At 35.9% G+C, this 21,544-nt stretch overlaps 1 pseudogene; it reads right to left on the bottom strand.

The window, feature by feature from the left end:
• LOC107016612 overlaps window positions 1-17,648 on the bottom strand; it is a 35,519-nt pseudogene extending 17,871 nt beyond the window's left edge.
• Between the last annotated feature and the right edge of the window lie 3,896 nt (window positions 17,649-21,544).

The following is a 21,544-nucleotide window of genomic DNA, read 5'->3' as shown; positions in this document are numbered from 1 at the left end:
GTGCTTGGTTACTGGCTATTCTGATTCTGACTATGCTGGAGATGTTGACACAAGAAGATCGATGACTGGCTATGTGTTTACCCTTGGAGGATCTGTCCTCAGTTGGAAGGCAACTTTGCAACCTACAGTGACTTTGTCTACTGCGGAAGCGGAGTACATGGCCTTGACAGAGGCTGCAAAAGAAGGGATTTGACTGAAAGGGCTGGTTAGTGATCTTGGTCTGCATCATGATCAGGCTACGGTGTATTGTGACAGTTTGAGCGCAATTTGTCTAGCCAAGGATCAAGTCCATCATGAGAGAACCAAGCATATTGACGTGAGGTATCATTTTCTGAGAAGTGAGAAGAGAATCAAGGTGAAGAAAGTAGGAACTGCTGATAATCCTGCTGATATGTTCACAAAGCCGGTTCCACAGAGCAAGTTTCAACACTGTTTGGACTTGCTCAACATCAGAAGCTGTTAATTGCCCTGTGGGGCAATTCTGAGGAAGAGGGGGAGGCCTGGCACTATCATAGTGCGTCTGAAGAATCTGTTTGGAGAATTCAAGTGAAGGTGGAGATTTGTTGAATGCCTTGAATCGGACCCGTTACAAACCGAAAGGACGGTATACAATGTTGTTGTATTGGGCCCTTAATTATCTGTCAATTTTGTATGTTGGGCCCAAGCCTGTTAGGGCGTAGCTTAGCACTATATATAGACGCTATGACAAACCCTATTCTGTAATTCTGTTCTTGCCTCTCCATAATAAAACTGCTCCCCCTCTTCCCGTGGACGTAGCCAATTTATTGGTGAACCACGTAAATCTGTTGTCTTATTTTTCGCGTTTATATTTTCTCGTATTCTCTCGAATTCCGCACAACATCTTCAATGACATATTTTGTCGTAGCAGCATTTTCTTGTAGGTTTGAAAATATCTCTTTTATTATGGATTCTTCTGAAATTTCATCTCGAGAATGCTTGACAGTCAATTGTTCTGGGAGAGGGATTAAATTGTCTTTTATTGTTGTTTCATCTCCGTTACCCACTCGAAGTAGGAACTCACTGAATGTTGGATCTGTTCTTTCTCTCATATTTCTTGTAAATTGATTTTTTTTCCATCAAACTTTAGAGATATGATTTAACCAAGCTTGCATTTTCAATTTCTGCTCTAGTTGATTTTGAAACTACCGGTAACACCTGCCGTAAATCTCCTTCAAAAACCATGACTTTACCACCAAATAGTTATCGGTGTCCATTATGTCTCTAAAGCTCCTGTCAAATGTTTCTATTGTTTGTCATTTTGCTATTGGTGTTTTATCCCATATAATCATTTTTGCTTTTCTAATCAATTTTGCAGCCCCACTTTGCTTTGACATGTTTGTCATATTTGATGCATTTGTTTGAAAGGGGATCTCAAACCTCGAGTGTGTTGTACTCCAACCTGGTATTATTGAAGCTATTGTTGCTATTGCCAAACCTATCATACCTCCCGATCTAATATTGGCAAGCAATGCACGCTATAGGTATGTTTTCCTAGTTCCCCAGATCCATCCACAAAGAATATTGTAGTTATTCCAGTATGGATTGTTTGCATCATTTTTGTAAAAGTGTGATATTTTTCGGGATTTAATTGTGACTGTGCATCAAAATCTTCTGTAGGTATATGCACAGACATTTCTTCATTTATTTCTCTATATTTTGATGGACCAACTTTGAGCAAATTGTGATCTAGCTGAGAAATAACATATATGTTTATGTTTTTGCCCATACTTTGCGGAAATATTAGTAATACTATTTAGGGTAGACTGTGGTATAGTATTGTGGGAGTTGACATATATCTTGTTGAAGTCCTCAGACATATCCTCATGATAAGTATCCCATAGTTTTCTAATATCTGTTAGTTACAATGAACCAAAATTGTAGAAAACAAAGTTCGGAGAGCTGATGACATTTTGAAGATAACAACCTCTCTCAAACATTCTGATATGTTGTTGTCAGACTCGAATAACCCTCTTTCTTTGGCTGCTTCTTTGAATGTTTGACATTACTTGCCGTTGACAGTGAGTAAGTCATTGAATGACATTGGTCCTCTTAAGTTGTTTAATAATAACCGATCATAATACCTTTCCCCTTATCTAGGATTAGCTGTACAATATAATCAATATGTACTAATTAATAAGTTTAACAATTATCGATGTGTATGGGATTATAGTTTACTACATCTAGCTTATCAATTGCAATGCGACCAATTAAAAATCTTGTTTTCCTTTTTGTCCAAGCCTTTACCTTTGAATTCCAGACGCACTACTTTGGGAATTCTCTATAAAGGTATGCTTGTGTTTCACTGTCAATTAAGCACAAATTTGAATACTTGGTCAACATTGTCTGCTTGACACCTTTCCAAACGATCACATTTTGTAAATTTTGATTTTTCCCATAAAACATTGTGAGGTTGTTTAGAGTTAGTTTTTGTATTTTTACTATTGTAATTATTCTTAAAAGAAAGTGTGTATTATTATGTGTACCTAAATGTTTTCCTGGCAGATGTAGTTGAAGTTTGATAACTGCAGGTTGAATTTCAGTCAAGTTGAATTCATATATTCTCCATGGTCCTTCAGGTGGTGAGACCCATCGCGCATCTTGAAGTGTTTGTATTTCGTTAATAGCATTTTCACTATCATCAGATTGAACATAAACGACACAACTATCATGACCTTTATATATACACTTGTATAGATACTTTATTGCTTTGACTTCTGAGAAGACCTCAACATTAATGTGACAATTTTATCATGTAAGTAGATAAGGGCTATAAGGTACCACCCATTGATCGGTCATATTCATTCGACGAACAATCTCTATTCTTCCATCCATTCTTCTTTTATGGATTGGATATTCATCCTTTGCTTGTATTGATCTGTTGTTGTATGGCCTGGGATAATGACATTTACACTGTCCATTTTGCATGCATGTATTTTTTGGACATCTGTTTCTACAACACCTCGTATCCAAAACAGACCAAAAACCATTTTTTCAAAAAATTTGCAGGTGCAACAGAAGGTGGCCATTGACGGACCGTAGCTTGAACCACGGTCCGTCTTGCACATTCGTCGATGGAGTAAGAAGCCCCTAAAATCTCAGCCTAGGAAAATTTGACTAAGTGTTGAATGACGGAGGGACCGATGGTTCTAGGTCAGACTACGGTCCGTAATCTGCGTCCGTCAATCAACACCATGTTCACCCACTCTCTGATATGAACCATGGTTGACCAGCAAGGACCGTCGTTCGATCTACAGTGCGTAGGTAGAAATTAACAGACAGTTAGAGGGAAAATGCAGTTGAGTCAACTTCAATTGATCATAACTCTTAGCACAAAATAACTTAGGTGTCCATGACATATCCACATATAGATAATTGAATTAGCTTTTCATATCCTTTGACCTTGCTAAAATCAGATCTCCGATTAAAAAGTTATGTCCATTTTAGTAAAGGCTTGTCGAACAGGCCCAACCTACGGAGCCAAATGACGGAACGTCGATTGAACGATGGCCCATCAGTTTAGGTCATCATTTGGTCCGACAACAATTAACTCAGGGGTCTTTTGATCTTTCCCACTTCGTTTAAACCTTAAGATACGTCGTTTTGACCCTAAATCATCATATATTAGTCATTTTAAGCCTAGAAACATAACTAAAACTTACCTAAGTCAAATCATTAAATCATAACTTAGAAAATTAGAAGCACGTAGGGAGAAAAAGGTCAAGAACGCTAGTTTAAGAATGAAGCAAGGTTCCAGCAGTTCCAACCCCGAAATTCAAGTGTTTCTCCGTGAATTTGATCACCATGTAGTGGAATTTCACTAGTGGGTTTCTTTCACCCATTCGGTCCCTAATTTTCAGTCAGATTCTTGATTTTCATATCATGATTAGACCAAGGGTTTCTAGGACTTCAACAGAATTTCATGAATTAATTAGTTATATGTTCCAAATGTTATTATTCAGTTTATTGCATTAATTTCAGAACCCTAGCTATATATGTCTTTAATTCTTGAGTTACATATGCTAGGTCAGGCATTTCATTTACTTTAGATATACATGCCTCAGTTATAAATGCATAATTACCAGATTCATTGTTGCATTCTCAGTTCGCATGTTCAGTTTTCAACTATCCAATATTTACATAAACTCATAATTAGTTAATTACATAATTCATTAGCAGTAGAATAATATTGAGTTGGACTAGGGTTCAGCGTTCCAAATTAGTCCCAGAACTACTAGCCAAGTACGTTGTAAGTGCCTTTGTGGGCAATCAGCTTAGTGGTCACGCCAACATGCCTTTATACCTTTGGAAGGGTATATTGGGTCCCCTCAATGGAGCGTATACATCGGACTCCACATTTAGTTCATGTGGTTTTATTATCGGTTATTATTAGCTACCACAGTTTAGTCAGACTCTCTTGCATTGTCCATTTATCAGTATATTCAGTATTCAGTTTCAGCATGTTATAAATTGGTCATTGCATTCAATTAGCTCAGAAATTCAGTATATCATGTTCATATTATTATACTTTCTCTTCTTCTTGTTCAGTTATGTTTTATTTCAGCTTTACTCTATCCTACATGCTCAGTACCTTCAAGTAATGACGCATACGTGCGCTACATCATGTCGTTTTGTAGGTTCAGGTTCTTAGTATCCAGATCACGCATAGATCGATTCCCTATCTCTAGTTCAGCAGACTCAGTGGTGAGTCCACATTCTCTGAAGACAATAGTCATGAGTTTATTTTCAATCTTTTAGTCACTTAGTTTTAGTTTTTTCTAGACTTAGCTGGGCTTGTCCCAGTATTTCTAGTCCAGTTAGAGGCTTATTTCGGATATAGTTAGTTTAAGCTTAGTAGTGAGTTAATAACTTCTTTGTATAAAACACAACAGTATTTAATTTATCTTAGTTATAGAATATGGGTATTCCCCATCTTCTCATTTTAAGTATGATTTAGCTTCCGCAATAGTTTATTATCTTTAGTATGCTCATGTTTCATGTCAGCAGGATTAGCTTGGGATCACTTGTGGTCCTAGGTTTCGTGTTCGTGTTTCGGGGATAGCTCCGGCCGTGAAAAAACTTGGTATCAGAGCACTAGGTTCAAGAGTCCTAGGATTTTAGTAATGCCGCACTAAGTAGAGTCCTTTTCATAGGTGTGAATCTAATGAGAGTGAGGCCACAAAGTGTTTAAAAAAAACTTCACTTTCTTGTTTCTCTTATCGTGCGTAAGGTATGATCTAATTTTCATTCCAACTTGACGTTCTACGTTCCAGATCATGCCTCCTCGTAGAGCTAACTCTTGGAATGCGAATTCCAGGAACGCAAACGAGATACTCCAGTCCCAGATCAAGAAGTCTCCAATGCTGAGTTCATGAATTCCATACAGATGTTGGCTGAGAGTATGACTATCCAGAACAATCAAATTCATTCTCTTGTGAATGAAAACGGCGGATCAGCAGCAGCAAGGGTTCGTTACTTTGTTAGGATGGATCCGCCTGAGTTCTTAGGATCACAAACTAATGAGGATCCTTAGAATTTCTTGGATGAGATCAAGAAGATCTTTGAGGTAATGCAAGTCACTAGGAATGATCGGGTTGAATTGGCATCATACCAGTTGAAGGATGTTTCTCATATTTGGTACACTTAGTAGAAGGAAAATAGGGGTACAGATGCAGCTCCTATTACTTGGGATTGCTTTAGTGAGACCAATCTGGATAGGTTTTTCCCAATAGAGTTGAGAGAAGCAAAGTCTCAGGAACTCATGAACTTGAGGCAGGGAAACATGACAATACAAGAGTATGTACTCAAGTTAACCAACTCTCTAGGTATGCTCCTCACATGGTCACTGACTCCAGGGCTCAGATGAATAAAATATTGTATGGAGTGTCGGATTTGGTGAAAACTGAGTGCAGAAATGCTATGTTACTGGGAGATATGAATATCTCTAGGCTTATGACTCATGCTCAGTAGGTTGAGGGTGATAAGCTTAGGGAACAAACAAAGGATAATAAGAAGACTAGGACTAGGAACTATGACTATTCTCAGCAGAAATCGGGTGGTGAAAATCGCTCGCAAAGTCAACAGAAGTTTTTAGCTCCAGCCCCTTTGTCAGCTAGTGTTCCATCCTCCAAGAATAGGTACGACCAGAAGGTTAGATCACCAGGCTCTAAGTCTCAGGGAATTGTTTCAGGCACCAAGACTTACCCCACTTGCCCTAAGTGTGGTAAGAACCATCCGGGCGATTGTCTCACAGAAAAAGAAGGATGTTTTGGATGCGGTCAGTCTCATCACAGATTGAGGGATTGACCTTCTAGATAGGTTCAAGGAGGTGGTAATGGAAGAACTCCGTCAACAACTTCATCTGCACCAGCAAGTCATCCGACTCAGCAAGGTAACTCATCTGGTAGAGGTAGCGGTCAGCGCTAAAACAAGTTTTATGCTCTTCAGGCTCGCCAGGATTAGGAAGGTTCTCTTGATGTAGTCACTGGTACATTACGAGTCTTTGACCTTGATGTTTATGCATTGTTAGATCCAGGGGCTACTCTTTCCTTTGTAACTTCTTACATAGCAATCCAATTCAGTGTCAGTCTAGAAACTCTCTCAGAACCTTTCTCAGTCTCTACTCCAGTCGGTGACCCAGTTATAGCTAGACAGGTATACAGAAATTGCCCTGTCACAGTATCTTAGAAAGTCACCTCAGCAGATCTTGTACAGTTAGAAATGGTAGACTTCGATGTCATTCTAGGCATGGATTAGTTACATTCCTGTTATGCTTCAGTCGATTGTAGAACTAGGATTGTTCATTTTCAGTTTCTAGATGAACCAATCTTTGAATGGAAGGGTAGTAGCTTAGCGCCTATGGGTCGATTCATTTATTACCTTAACGCTAGAAAGAGGATCTCTAAGGGTTATCTCTATCATCTAGTGCGGATAAAGGATTATAGCTCTGAAACCCCAACTCTTGAGTCAATTTTAATTTTATGTGAGTTTCCAAAAGTGTTTCCAGAAGATCTTCTCGGAGTCCCTCCCAAAAGGGAAATCGACTTTCGAATTGATCTCCTTCCATATACCTAGCTTATTTCTATTCTTTCTTACAGAATGACTCCAACAGAGCTTAAGGAATTGAAAGAGCAGTTGAAAGACTTTCTAGATAAGGGCTTCATCAGACCTAGTATTTTACCATGGGTGCCCCAGTGTTGTTCGTAAAGAAGAAATATGATTCTCTCATAATGTGCTTTGACTATAGACAGTTGAACAAGGTCACAATCAAGAATAAGTATCCCATCCCCAGGATTGGTGACTTGTTTGACCAACTTCAGGGTGCTAGTCACTTCTCAAAGAGAGAACTCAGATCAGGTTATCATCAGCTTAGAGTCAGAGATGGTGACACTCAAAAACAGCCTTCAGAACCTTGTATGGTCATTATGAATTTGTAGTTATGTCGTTTGGACTGACCAATGCTCCTGTAGCTTCCATGGATTTGATGAACAGAGTGTTCAACAGTATTTATACTTGTTCTTTATCGTCTTCATTAATGATATCCTTATTTACTCTGGGAATGAGGAAGAACATTTGAGTCATTTGAGAATTGTTTTACAGACTCTCAAGGATCACCAGTTATTCGCTAAGTTTAGCAAATGTGAGTATGGTTGCAATCTGTTGCTTTCCACGGTCACATTATATATAACAAAAAGATCCGAGTGGATTCACATAAGATAGATGCAGTGAAACAATGGCCCATACCTACCTCTGCTACATATATCAGAAGTTACTTAGGTCTAGCGGGTTATTATGAAAGGTTCGTGGAAGGATTTTTCATCCATAGCCTTACCATTGACTAGGCTGACTCAAAAGATGATCAAGTTTCAATAGTCATATGATTGTGAGAAAAGCTTTGCAGAATTGAAAACAAAATTGACTACAACTCCTGTCTTGACTCTACCAGAGGGTTCAGATGGTTATGTGATCTATTGTGATGCATCCAAAGTTGGCCTAGGTAGTGTGTTGATGCAGCGAGATAAGGTGATAGCTTATGACTCTAGACAACTTAAGGTTCATTAGAAGAACTATCCAAGTTATGACCTCGAGCTTGCAGCAGTGGTGTTTGCACTCAAGATCTAGAGACACTACTTGTATGGTGTTCACGTAGATGTGTTCACTGATCATAAGAGCCTTCACTATGTGTTCACCCAGAAAAAGTTGAATCTTCGCCAGAGGAGATGGCTTGAGTTCCTTAAGGATTATGATATGAGTGTGCATTATCATCCTAGTAAGGCGAATGTAGTAGCAGATGCTCTTAGTAGATTATTTATGGGTAGTGTAGCCCATGTTGAGGAAGAAAGGAAGGAGCTAGTGAAGGATGTTCACAAGCTTGCTCGGTTTGGAGTTCGCCTTATAAGCATATCAGACAGTCGTGTAACAATTCAGAATGGGGTAGAATCTTCTTTGGTAGTGGAGGTTAAGGGAAAGAAAGTCAGTGATCCAATCTTGCTTGAACTTAAGGGTGCAATCCACAATCAGAGAGTGGAGGCTTTCTCCCAAGGGGGAGAAGTTGTACTTCACTACCAGGGTAGATTGTGTGTTCCTGATGTGGGTGTGTTGAGAAAGCATATCCTTGCATAAGCCCATAACTCATGGTATTCTATTCATTCAGGTGACACTAAAATGTACCGCTATCTGCGGGGAAGTCTATTGGTGGAATGGCATGAAGAGGGACATAGCAGATTTTGTGAGTAAGTGCCCCAATTGCCAGTAAGTCAAGGTAGAACACCAGAAACCAGGAGGTATGACTCAAGAGATCGATATTCCTACTTTAAAGTGGGAAGTGATTAATATGGATTTCATCACAGGGTTACCTCGTACTAGCAGACAGTATGACTCAATTTGGGTGATAGTTGATGGGATGACTAAGTCTTCTCGCTTTTTGGTGGTCAAGACTACAGATTCGGAAGAAGACTATGCCAAACTTTACATTAATGAAATTATGAGGTCGCATGGATTCCCTTTGTCTATCATCTCAGATAGAGGACCTCAGTTTACCTCTCATTTTTTGAAGTCATTTCAGAAGGGTCTTGGTACTCAAGATATCCTTAGCACAACATTTCATCCACAGACGGATGGACAAGCAGAGCGCACCATTCAGACCCTAGATGATATGTTGAGAGCTTGTGTGATCGATTTCAAGGGTAGTTGGGATGATCACCTTCCTCTGATTGAGTTCACCTACAACAATAGATACCATTCCAGCATTCAGATGGCCCCTTATGAAGCTTTGTATGGGCTTAGATGTAGATCTCATGTTGTCTGGTTTGAAGTAGGTGAAGCAGCTTTAATAGGGCCAGATTCAATCCTTTATGCTATGGAGAAAGTGCAATTCATTAAATATAGACTTAAGACAACACAAATTCGTCAGAAATATTACGCAGATGTAAGCAGAAGGGAACTAGAGTTCCAAGTTGATGATTGAGTTTTTCTGAAAGTCTCACCTATGAAAGGGGTGATGAGATTTCCCAAGAAAGGGAAGCTCAGTACTACTTATGTAGACCCTTACAAGATCTTGAAAAGGGTTGTCAAGGTGGCATATGAGTTAGAGTTGCCAGCAGAACTAGCTGCAGCGCATCCGGTATTCCATATCTCACTCTTAAAGAAGTGTGTTGGTGATCCAGCCTCTATAGTGTCATTAGAGAGTGTGGCGGTGAAAGATAGTCTTTCTTATAAGGATGACAAGTTGAGATTCTTGACGATCAGGTTAGAAGATTGAGAAATAAAGGATTCACTTCACTCAAGGTTTTATGGAGGAGTCAGTCCGTAGAGGGAGCTACATGGGAAGCAAAAGCAGCCATGAAAGCCAAATATCCTCACCTCTTTTCTCCGATTCCACTCCAGCTTGAGGTAATAGTTCCTCTTCAGTTTTCCAGTCATTCATGCAAGAATTCAGCCTTAGAATCATGTTCCCTTAGTTTGTACTTGCATTTTCAACATATTTGTAAGTTCTCGAACTCAATTAAGTCAAAAACTAAGTTCTCAGTATTTAGTAGTAGGGACTGCACATCTCTCTCTCTATTTCAGCTACTTTAGTCTTCATTCGAGGATGAATGTTTCCAAGGGGGAGATAACATAATACCCCATATCTAAAAGAGACCCAAAACCACTTTTTCAGAAAATCTGCAGGTGCAACAGACAGTGGCCATCGACGGACCGTAGCCTTACCCAATGTCCGTCTTGCACATCCGTCGATGGAGTCAAAAATCCCCAAAAATCTCACCACAAGAAAATTTGACTAATTGTCGAACAACGGATGGACCGACAGTCCATAGGTCAGACTACAGTCCATAGTCTGCATCCATTAATCAAAACCCCATTCACCCACTCTCTGATAAGAACCACAGTTGACCAGCACGGACCGTCATTTGATCTACGGTCCGTAGGACTGACCGTAGGTGGAAATTAATAGACCAATAGGGGGAAAATGTAGTTAGGTCAACTTAAATTGATCATAACTCTTACAAAAAAAATGAATTAGGTGTCCCATGACATACCCACAGATAGATAATTGAATTAGCTTTCCATATTTACCGACCTTACTAAAATCAGACCTCCGAATACAAAGTTATGTCCGTTTTAGTAAAGGTGTGTGGAACAGGTCCAACCTACGGACCCAAATGATGGACCGTCGATTGGACGACATCCCGTCAACCCAGGTCATCGTTTGGTCTAACATGAATTAATTCAGGGGTCTTTTGGTCCTTTCTCACTTTGTTCAAACCTTAAGATACGTCGTTTTGAACCTAAATCATTAGATTTTAGTCAATTTAAGCCTTGAAACATAACTACAACTTACCTAAGTCAAATCATTAAATCAAAACTTAGAAAATTTGAAGCAAGAAGGGAGAAAAAGGTCAAGATCCCTAGTTCAAGAACTCAACAAGGTTCCAACAGTTCCATCACCGGAATCTAAGAGTTTGTCCGTGAATTTCATCACCAGGTATGTGGGATTTCACTAGTGGGTTCCTTTCACCCATTGGGTCCCTAATTTTCAGTCAGATTCTTGATTCCCATATCATGATTAGGCCTAGGGTTTCTAGAACATCAATAGAATTTCATGAATTAATTACTTATATGTTCCAAATCAGATTTCCATGTTATAATTCAGTTTTGCATGAATTTCAAAACCCTAACTGTGTATGTCTTTAGTTCTTGAATTACACATGCTAGGTCAGATATTTCTGTTACTTCAGATATACATGTCTCGGTTATAAATGCATAATTACCATATTGATTGTTGCATTCTCAGTTTGCATGTTCAGTTTTGAGCTTTCTAGTATTTACATAAACTCATAATAAGTTAAATACAAAATTCATTGGGAGTAGCATAATACCGAGTTGGACTAGGGTTCAGTGTACCTAATTAGTCCCAAAACCACTAGCCAAGTAGGTTGCATGTCCCCTCTGTGGGCAATCAGTTTAATGATCACGCCAGCATGACTTTATACCTTTGGCAGGGTATATTAGGTCCTCTCAAAGGGGCATATACATTGGACTCCACATTTAGCTCACGTGGTTTTATTATCGGCTATTAGTAGCTCCCACAGTTCAATATGACTCTCTTGCATTGACCATTTATCAGTATATTTAGTATTCAGTTTCAGCATGTTATAAATTGGTCATTGCATTCAGTTAGCTCAGAAATTCAGTATATCATGTTCAGATTATAATACTTGCTCTTGTGCTTGTTATTATGTTTTATTTCAGTTTTACCCTATCCTACATGCTCAGTACCTTCAAGTACTGACGCATATATGCACTACATCTTCTCGTGATGTAGGTTCAGGTTCTCAGCATCCAGATCACGCATAGATCGATTCCCGATCTCCTGTTCAGTAGATTCAGTGGTGAGTCTTCATTCTCCGAAGACAATAGTCATGAGTTTCTTTTCAGTCTTTTAGTCATTTAATTTCAGTTTTTTCTAGACTTAGCTGGGGCTTGTCCTAGTATTTCTAGTCCACTTAGAGGCTTATTTCAAATATAGTTAGTTTAAGATTAGTAGTGAGTTAATAACTTATTTGTATTAAACTCATCAGTATTTCAAATATCTCAGCTATAGAATATGGATATTCCCCATTTTTTTTATTTGAAGTATGATTTAGCTTCCGCAACAGTTTATTATCTTTAATATGCTCATGTTTCATGCCAGCAGGGTTAGATTGGGATCACTTGTGGTCCTATGTTCCGTGTCCACGTCTCAGAGTTAGATCGGGGCGTGATATGTTTCCACATGGACCATGCATCATATGCTTGAGAACTAATTTATGCTATATAGGGTACTCATATTTATCTGAAATCTCTGTTAAGATAAACATATCGTACTGATCTCCTGATTTGATATTGTGCCCTTCTTTTAATATGAGAAGAAGGTGTATGTGTGGTAGTCCCCATTTTTGGAATTCTACCACGAATACATAAGCAACAACAATTTCAAATATTTCTTTCTTAAAAATTTGTTCTTTTAGATCATGCAACCTAGCTCTGAATACTCTTGTCACCAAGTTAGGTCTATCTTGTGGAGTTTGTCCGGGCGTAGTTTTTGTTGGATTTCAATCCAGTCAGGATTTAGACGTCATTGTTATAAAGAGATCTGGCCTTCCAAAATATTTTACCAAATCCATTGCATTCATATATAGTTTTTTCATATCTCGTGTCCCCCCAATAAAAAATGATGGAAATAGTATTCTTTGCCCAATTCTATCTCTCGTGGATTATCCCGCGCTGACACTATCAACGATACCTTGATAAACCTCTCTTCTAAAATTTGATTATTACTTTTTGAAATATTCTAGCCTTGTTGTTCCAATTTTATGTACATGTCAACCACAAATTGTTGTATTAATCTTTCACATAGTAGTAATACTGACCTCTTTGTTTTTCGTAGTTGTAGCTAATAACAATAATACTCTCTCCAAGAAACATTTCTCTCTGTCTCGCAGCGGACATCTACAAGTGTAAGAAATCATATTAATATTATTTTTATTTTATGTTAGTTACCATATTGGTATAATAGAAAAGTATATTTTATGATAATTGTATTTTTTACGGCGTTGGTTGTAGTATTTTATATCGTTTATGTTTTTTTAATCAGTAGCTAATTTGTGAAGAACTTGACTAACTTTTTACTATAAGGGGGTATAAAATGATATATTTTTACCTTGATCCTCGTTGGATAACATTGCCTCAGCTGATATGAATGTTGGAATATTATTGGTAATAATTGCGGAGTTAGCACTTCTTTTATGAGGTAGTCCTTTGCTATGTTTTGTTATTCCTTGGGTCATCCACCTTCACCTCTTGGGAATAGTAAAGGATATTGAAGAGGGTCATAAAAATCAAATAGTGTTTTACTCTATATTTGTACCCTGAATGCTCATGAACAATTATTTCTTGGTAAAAAGATGCATTTGGATTGTCTCCATCAATCCAAATTGCTGCTAATTGACTTACCAAGGGCGTGTTGTACACTCGTTGATCCAAAGAGGCATTTGCAACAATACAAAGTTGGAAATTGTGTAGATTTAATTAGTCGTTTAATCGGCGAAATATTTGTGCATATGGGTTACCTTCCATTATCTTTTTTATCTTTTCTGTAATTTGATCGGAAAGAATTTCTTCATTCACCTTTTATAGCCTGTTGGTCAGCTCATTGTATGTATCAAAGAAGTATAGTTGGAAGTAACATGGATTGTTATCATGCGGTACCAATGATGGTAGATCATGATAAATTTGACCTTGTACCCTAAATGTGTACGCTCATTTTCTTGCAGATGCTAGTTCCTTATCCAAGTTAACACCAAAAGATATAAAAGCAAAGATGATATGATATGGAGAAATATTTTTTTGAAACTGTATGACGTCTGGAATAGACACGACAAATATTTCGTATAGTTCTGTTGGAGCTTCAGTGGTTGCCAATTTGATATATCGCTTGCGCAAAAAATGTTGGAGGTTCATGTTCCAATCTTTTTGCAGCACAACAAATACATTCTGGGACGATTTTTATCACGTGAAAATATGATAAAGATAAGTTGTAAGCAAAAATGCCTATTTATATAAATATGGGGAGATATATATATTAAGAATTTAATTTCGTAAAGGTTTTGAATGTTGAAGTTTTGTAAGATATTAATAGGGTTTTTCTATGTACCTCCAGCTTCAAACTCTTCAGATAATGCTCTAAATAACCAATTTATTTTAGGTTGCTTTTCAAATGTGGATGTTCATCTTCTAGATGTTCTATTGTTTAGGTGCTAATATATATTTATCCACTTTTCACAATGTGCTTTACCATGGTTTTTCTCTATAAGAGGAACAATTTTTGTTAAATTCAAACAAATCATGTATATTTATGTATTTATGTATGCAAATATGTTCATGTTGTACAGACTACTCATGTATGTAGAAATTTTACATTATTATATAAGTTCTTACCTGTGTTGCTCAAATAAGTTTTTGTGTGGTTGTCATGCTGATCAATTTTACTGCTAGAAGGAATGTTAATTCGTTTATCACCTGTTGAATTTTGCATGACAAGACAATAGTTTGCAATGGTTATTACAATAAGATAGAGTGAGTATATATATAGTATATACATGTAAAGTGATTTTTAAAACATTATTTGTGAAAATCAAATGCAATTGTAAGTTACTCAAATATTGTGCCTTAGAGATATAGAAGTCACACATTGCTGAGCAGTGGATTTTGTTGGGGTGTTGTCTGATATCTGACATGTGTAGTGTTTCTAATCTATTTGTTATTTTCGCCTGCTGATCAACATTACGTCTAGAAGCAATGGAGTTACCTTTATCACTTGTGAAGTGAATTTCCTAGAAGAGTTAGAATTAATTTGGAATTATGATAAGTCCTTTACATGTTACATTTATTTTGATATTGATTGTGTGTCCTTGTTGATTTGATGGGGACAAAATTCGAATTGTTGGTGTGACAGTTCTCTTGTCCTGTCTGATCCAGCATATGTAATTTTGCAGTAATCTAGAACATAGCGGATCATTAATGGCAATTGAAGTCATTAATTTGACATATATAGAAAATAGACACCTATTATTCTGAATTGCATTAGATAAGAAATACATATAGAATAGGATGCATTCATACCTTTTTATTTGTATCAGGCTATACATTGATGTAGAAGACTGTTGTTGATCTGTTTTGAAGTAATAAAATTCATACATCAAATTTTTAGTGAAGCAATTAACCAAATTCATGGATATAGGAGAAAGTAAGTTGCAAATAACAGTTAAGTTAGGTGAAGTTGCTCGGTGAAAATTGAAAAGTAGCTTTTAAATATAAGTATTAGGGAGATAATAAGCACTGTTAATTAAACGTAAGAAAATTTGAAATCAACTATATATTTAGTTTTTTTCCTCTTTGATCTTATTTTCCATCGAATATGGCATGAGGTTTTTCCCTTTAACCTTCTTGTTCCTTTTTCTTTGTAGTTGAATTAGTGGGGTTTCGTTGTCAGTTTCATCTGATACATTATGCTTTTCAACCACATGTATCATCACTTTCAATGGATTTTCATTTTGCAATGGCTTCCTAAGTTTTCTTGGTCTTCTTGGATCTATTTGCTATTTATGAGCTTCCAATGACAATTTCAACTGTTGCAATATCTTTTCAACATGAGGTATGTTTGCAAATATTTCTATCATTTTCTCATTATCACTTAGTTTGTTTATCCTCTTCCTTCTTTGTTTTTTAATCGGGGTTTTAAACGTGGTTTGATCTGCTGCAATTTTTTTTGGAACCTCACATATCTCTATAGCAAATATATTCATGTTTTTCTCAACATTTGGGAAGTTACAATCAATCTTCACAAGGATACTGAATTCTTTCCCCGTACTCAATACCAACTTGCGATAGTATTCTGATTCTTCTTTATGTGAAATAGAAAACCGTATGTATTAGTCTTTCAGTTGAAATAGATTAACATTATTTATATAGGATAATATTTCATAGATCAAGTGATTTACCTTTTCAGATGTAAAGAGAACATACTTGTTTACGTCACAACCAAAATAGTATTTTGCAGCATCAAACAATGTAATCCTTAGAAATTGGTCCTCAATAGTGATAACAATCTTTAACAGATATCTAAAACCAATTGGATGATTTAATCAATATGACACTAATTATTTGATAGCGATACAATAAACTCATTTCAATAGTTAATCATTATTTTTTTCATGTATCTGGTGGAGTAAGCAATATTTATTATTAGACATTTGTGTAGTTTACCTCGCCTCATAATCAGTATCTACAGTCCTACAGTTGGTACAAGTTGCACTACTATATATAACAGTAACTCGTTTGTAGCATTTCTTGCAAGCATAATACCATTGGTCGGTGTTATTGTCAATGCCAGAAACCGTAGAGTTGAACTTATAGTACATGTCCTATATGTAAATTAGGTAAATCACTTAATTAAATTTGAAACATATAATTTGACTGATGTATGGGTGTTGTATAGGAAAGTATCTTCACAATAGCAAGTGAACCATTTAAAATATGAGTAATTGTCACTTGGTGGGATGTATGCATTAGTCTGCTTGGCATTAGACTTAAGTTAATTTTTTGTGCCTTCATATTGTCATTCCTGGAATTTTTAAGAGATGAAAAAATAAAAGCATTAATGATGTAGCACGTGAATAGTCTCTGAATAAGTGAGGAGAAACATGTATTACTTACCATTCTTGGAGATTGTTTGTTTTTTCAAATTGTGGTTTTGTTAGCAAACTACTAACAGGAGTCATGGAAAGGACAAAAATCCCCATAAAGTTATGAATTTTCGATCAAACCTATATATCAAATAATATTTTTATGATAAATGTTTAATAAAGTGAAATATTTATGTGTAGGATGCATAGAAAGTGTATGTTACCTTTTGTTTGTAATGATTACTTCGCGTCTAATACTTCGTCCTTCTCCAGTTAGTGCTTTTACCTGAGTAAAATGCACACCACATATAAACAAAACAACGTGTTACAAAATACCAATTTTATTTATGTATGGAACAAACGACAAACATTTAGTGAAATTTACCAAATAAACTCCCATTATTGATTTTTTCAGCTTCATCAAATGAAATAAATCCATTCAAAAATTGTTCAATCTTAAATTGACTTTTATCCTCAACGACCTCTGTGTTGTTCATATATGCTAGTTTGAGGTCCTTATGCACAAATAAGAAGTTTGATTTAGCTCCATTTAATTTTTCATTGATAATATAGTAACATTGATTAAGTTGAACAGAGTTGTTCCATGCATGAACATCTTTGTTGAAAAGAGACGTTTGTAATTTTGTACCCTGTTGTAAGGACCATACTCAGTAGAATCACAAAAGAAGTCAACGTATTAAGTAATGAATAAAATAAATTATTAAAATAGATTTACCTCTTGTCGACTAATATCAACTGCCAACGAATATTCTCACCGTTTGCATTTTTATACTCTTTTGTTAAACTCCGTCGAATGACAAAGACCTTAATTACCGATTTTGTTGAATATTTCTTCAACTTGCTAATTGGTAGTCGTTGGTTCTCAAGCTCTTCCAGATTTGTCATTATATTGTTGTAGTAGCTAGGATGTACTAATACAATATATTTTTGTGACATAAATGCTATTTATTTTTATACGATTAGTGTCCTTTTAGTCTAACAATAAAAACAGCTCAAGAATATAATATTCATCAACATGAACTAATTCTTCTTTTTTAATTTTAAAAGGGAGCAACTTCAACTAACTATAGTATAAATATCACATTAACTTAAGTAAGTCAATTCAAGGTGGACAAATGTTATCAATTTTGGTATTGCCGAAAGCAAGAAACCTGATTAAAGTATTAGAACATGAAGAGATAATAAGTGTAATTTCAAATAGAAGTAAATGAATAAAAATGTAACAAATAATTATAACGAAAATATTGCAAACGTATCGACTTCAAAACGAAAAAAATCCTTGGCGAAAAATCTGTTGGCATGTTATGCAAATAGTTTTTTTTGTAACAGCTTAACTGGGTGCAAATGTTATACTTTCTACTACAACATATATCAACAACAGTATAGTTAATATTAGTTTATTTAATTAGACCTTTGAAGATTATGTATTTCTTAATGTAAGGTATAGGAAAACGGAACAAAAGGACCTGATAAGTCTCAAATCTCAAATATTAACTGATAAAAGCGTATAAGATGCATCATCGAACTTAACCAGGGTTCTTGCTTTAAGATAGAATATATTATATTTATTAATAATAACATAAATTTAAGGTACAAAGAAAAGAGCTTGCTTTCAGCAATTTAACAACTGATTATATTTGATTGCAATAACTGAATCTACCAATGTCTCAGGTTTTTGAAATCTCTTATTCAGGTAGAATATGAGTTTAAAGATCTTTTTTTTAATCTAATTGTGTGTGTACTGTATAAATATTTATTTTTCTTCTTCTATTACTAGAAATTGTACATCCAAAATCATAATTCCAAGCACCTACTCAATGCCCGACAGATGATTTACATTAATCTTTACTCAGGTGCGTGGAAGGAGCAACACTCAGTTTGAGCATAAAAAAAGGATATATGTGGGCAAATTACTTCAACATGACATTGTTGAACACTATGGATGAAGACTTGACAGAAGTTGCTGATGACAATTACCATCCATATGAAACATGGTTGTGGCCATTAACAACAGAGATATATTGGCAAGGGATATATGAAAGGGAGAGACAAAAGATATATAAATGCAAAATACGGACAAGAAGAGAAAGACAAGAGCCAAGGGATATATGAAAGGGAGATAAACTCAGGCTCGAAGAGAACATTCCATATATATAATGACTTGTTCCTTCTGACTGGTATGAATATTAGTCTCCTTTGTCCTTATCCCACTTCATTGATCATTACGCTAAGCCTTTGGATGAGCCTCTATTAAACAATTGACAACTATAATCATTTCTTAATTGATTTGATCCTACTTTCAAGGTGGTTAGCAAATTAAAAATCAATGGAAATGGATAATAGCGCCTGAAATTAGACTTGACATAGGTTGGTCTTCCTTTGAGAGTTTGTTTAATAGTAAAATATTATGGCGTAGTAAGATGTTTGAAAAAAATACTATGGTAGCAGTAGAAAACAACCTGTCAATCTACTTTGAAAGTTTGTTTAAAAGTGTTGCAATATGCGAGAAAATTAAAGGTGTAAATATATTTTCGATTACCATCAAAATAGAGCAAAAGTAATGCGGACATATAAGACCGTATAAAAGATATCAAGTAAAAATAATCGCAATGTGTGAGGAAATTAATGGTGTAAATATTGTGTCGATTAGCATCAAAACAAAGCAGAAGCAAAGAATCAAGGTTAGGAAAGTAGATTAACCTTAAGAAAATGCCCTCGCCTATTGTCCCCTACAGCAAAGTGAAACACCAGCAGTGTTTATAAATCACAAAACAAAATTTAACAGAATTTTAATGATTAAAAGTAAAAAAAAGTACAATTGAGAAGATAAAAACGAACTCAAGAATGCAAAAACTCCAATGTATGTTTTCTATCAGTAGTTATTCATATCATCCTGGATAAAACTTTATACGATATGTCGTGTCACGACCGGGATAAAACTCAATTTGGTTACCTATTATCGGCTATCTTATTTGTTAGTGTACATTATATGGACCAATATCATCTATCAAATGTCAATTCAGAGCCCATAAACATGTTGTTTTTACAGTGAATGCGAATCCATTTACGACTGTCCTTGATAAAATATATATACTCAAAGAACTATGCAAGAAGAGATTAGTTAAGAATGAAGGCAATGGAAAATTTTTGGATGAAGTTGATTACTAAATTGCACCATGACCAATGGGTAATTAATTATTGTCAGATATTGTTTACACTAAACTGACACGCTAATTTTTTCAAAATAACACTTTTTGGCTGCTTTATCAGTGATTTCATGTAAAATCATAATTTGAATCTTCATTTTTTTACGTTTAATTGGCTAGGGGTTTGATGAAATTTAATGATATACGATAACCTTCTTAATGAGATCTACATGTTTTAATGAACTTGAGAAGGAATTCAAAAAGATACGGAATAAACACAGTCAAGTTAAGATGGTCATGTCATAGTTAGTTGCACTTATATATAATACAAGAGAAATTAGATCTGAAAATTTCCGATAATGGAAAAAGGGTTATAGCAATGGAACAGTAAAAGTAGATGTAGAGGATGAGGCAATCCACAGTGCTGAAGTAGTAGGGATTAATGGAGACCAATGTACAGGGAGGGAGAAAATTGAAGAACACAAGGAGCCATGGATGAATATGTTCAGAAATAATCGAGCAGCAAACAATGGAATGAACTTGTCCTATTTCCATCTACAAATAGTTGGTGGACAAACAATAATTCAGCTGGAAGAAAAGGAGGTTCAACTTGAGGAACATAAATGGAACAGTACAAGAATTGCATATGTGATTGGGGAATGCCCTGGGTATAACACCATGAGGTATATAACAATGAATTGGACAACAATTATGCATCCTCTCCCATGCATTGGACAGGGAAAATAGTAATTGTTTGCTACTTTTGTGTTATGTGAGATGTAGGAGGACATATTTTAGTCAGTAGAATTTTTAAAGCAGAATGTTCTATTTCACGAAAAAAACTTTTAGGGAAGTTCAGCATGCTGCCTTTTCTGATCATTGTTGCTCCATTGGTCACAACATTATTTCTCTATATATGTAATAATTCACCCTGTCAGACAACTATTTATCAACAAAAAGCTTTTGGATATTAATGAAAGAGAGCTTGGACATGACCACCTAGATACAATGAAGAGTTATGGAGATTTAGCAGTTTTCTATTACCGACTTCAACATATAGAGTTGACATTAAAGTATATTTACCTCTCTCTTCCTCATGGAAATCTCTGGCTACAAAGTAAAGTTTCAGAATCTCAGCGACATGAATAAGATATTGTGTATTGGACCTTATACTATCAATAATCAACTTATCACACTAAAACAATAGTGTTTGTTGGGGTGTGGGATCTCTAAGTAGAATTGCTAGTGCTTTTGGAGTTCCTTTATTCTCTAATTACTACTGCTCAACTACTACAGTGTCAGATAAAGGAAAGAAGTAAGGGACAACAAATTATGCTTATGGTGATCTATGGTTATAATACTACAAGTAAAACAGATTGTAATGTGTGAGGAAACTAAGGGTGTACATATATTTTCAATTAGCAGCAAAACAGAGCAAAAATAAAGTTTCAAGGTCAGTAAAGTAGATTAACCTTAAGAAAGCGCCCTCGCCTATTGTCCCCTACAGCAAAGTAAAACACCTGCAGTGTTTAAAACCTACAAAACAACATGTTGAATGCCATGAATTGGACCCGTTACCAACAGAAAGGACGGGGGTCTCGCTGCCCGGTCAGCGAGTCGGGGGGTCCAGGGGGG

This window comes from Solanum pennellii, chromosome 4 (genome assembly GCF_001406875.1).
Source record: "Solanum pennellii chromosome 4, SPENNV200".
Classification (NCBI taxonomy): domain Eukaryota; kingdom Viridiplantae; phylum Streptophyta; class Magnoliopsida; order Solanales; family Solanaceae; genus Solanum; species Solanum pennellii.
This window is presented reverse-complemented; position numbering and strand designations above follow the sequence as displayed.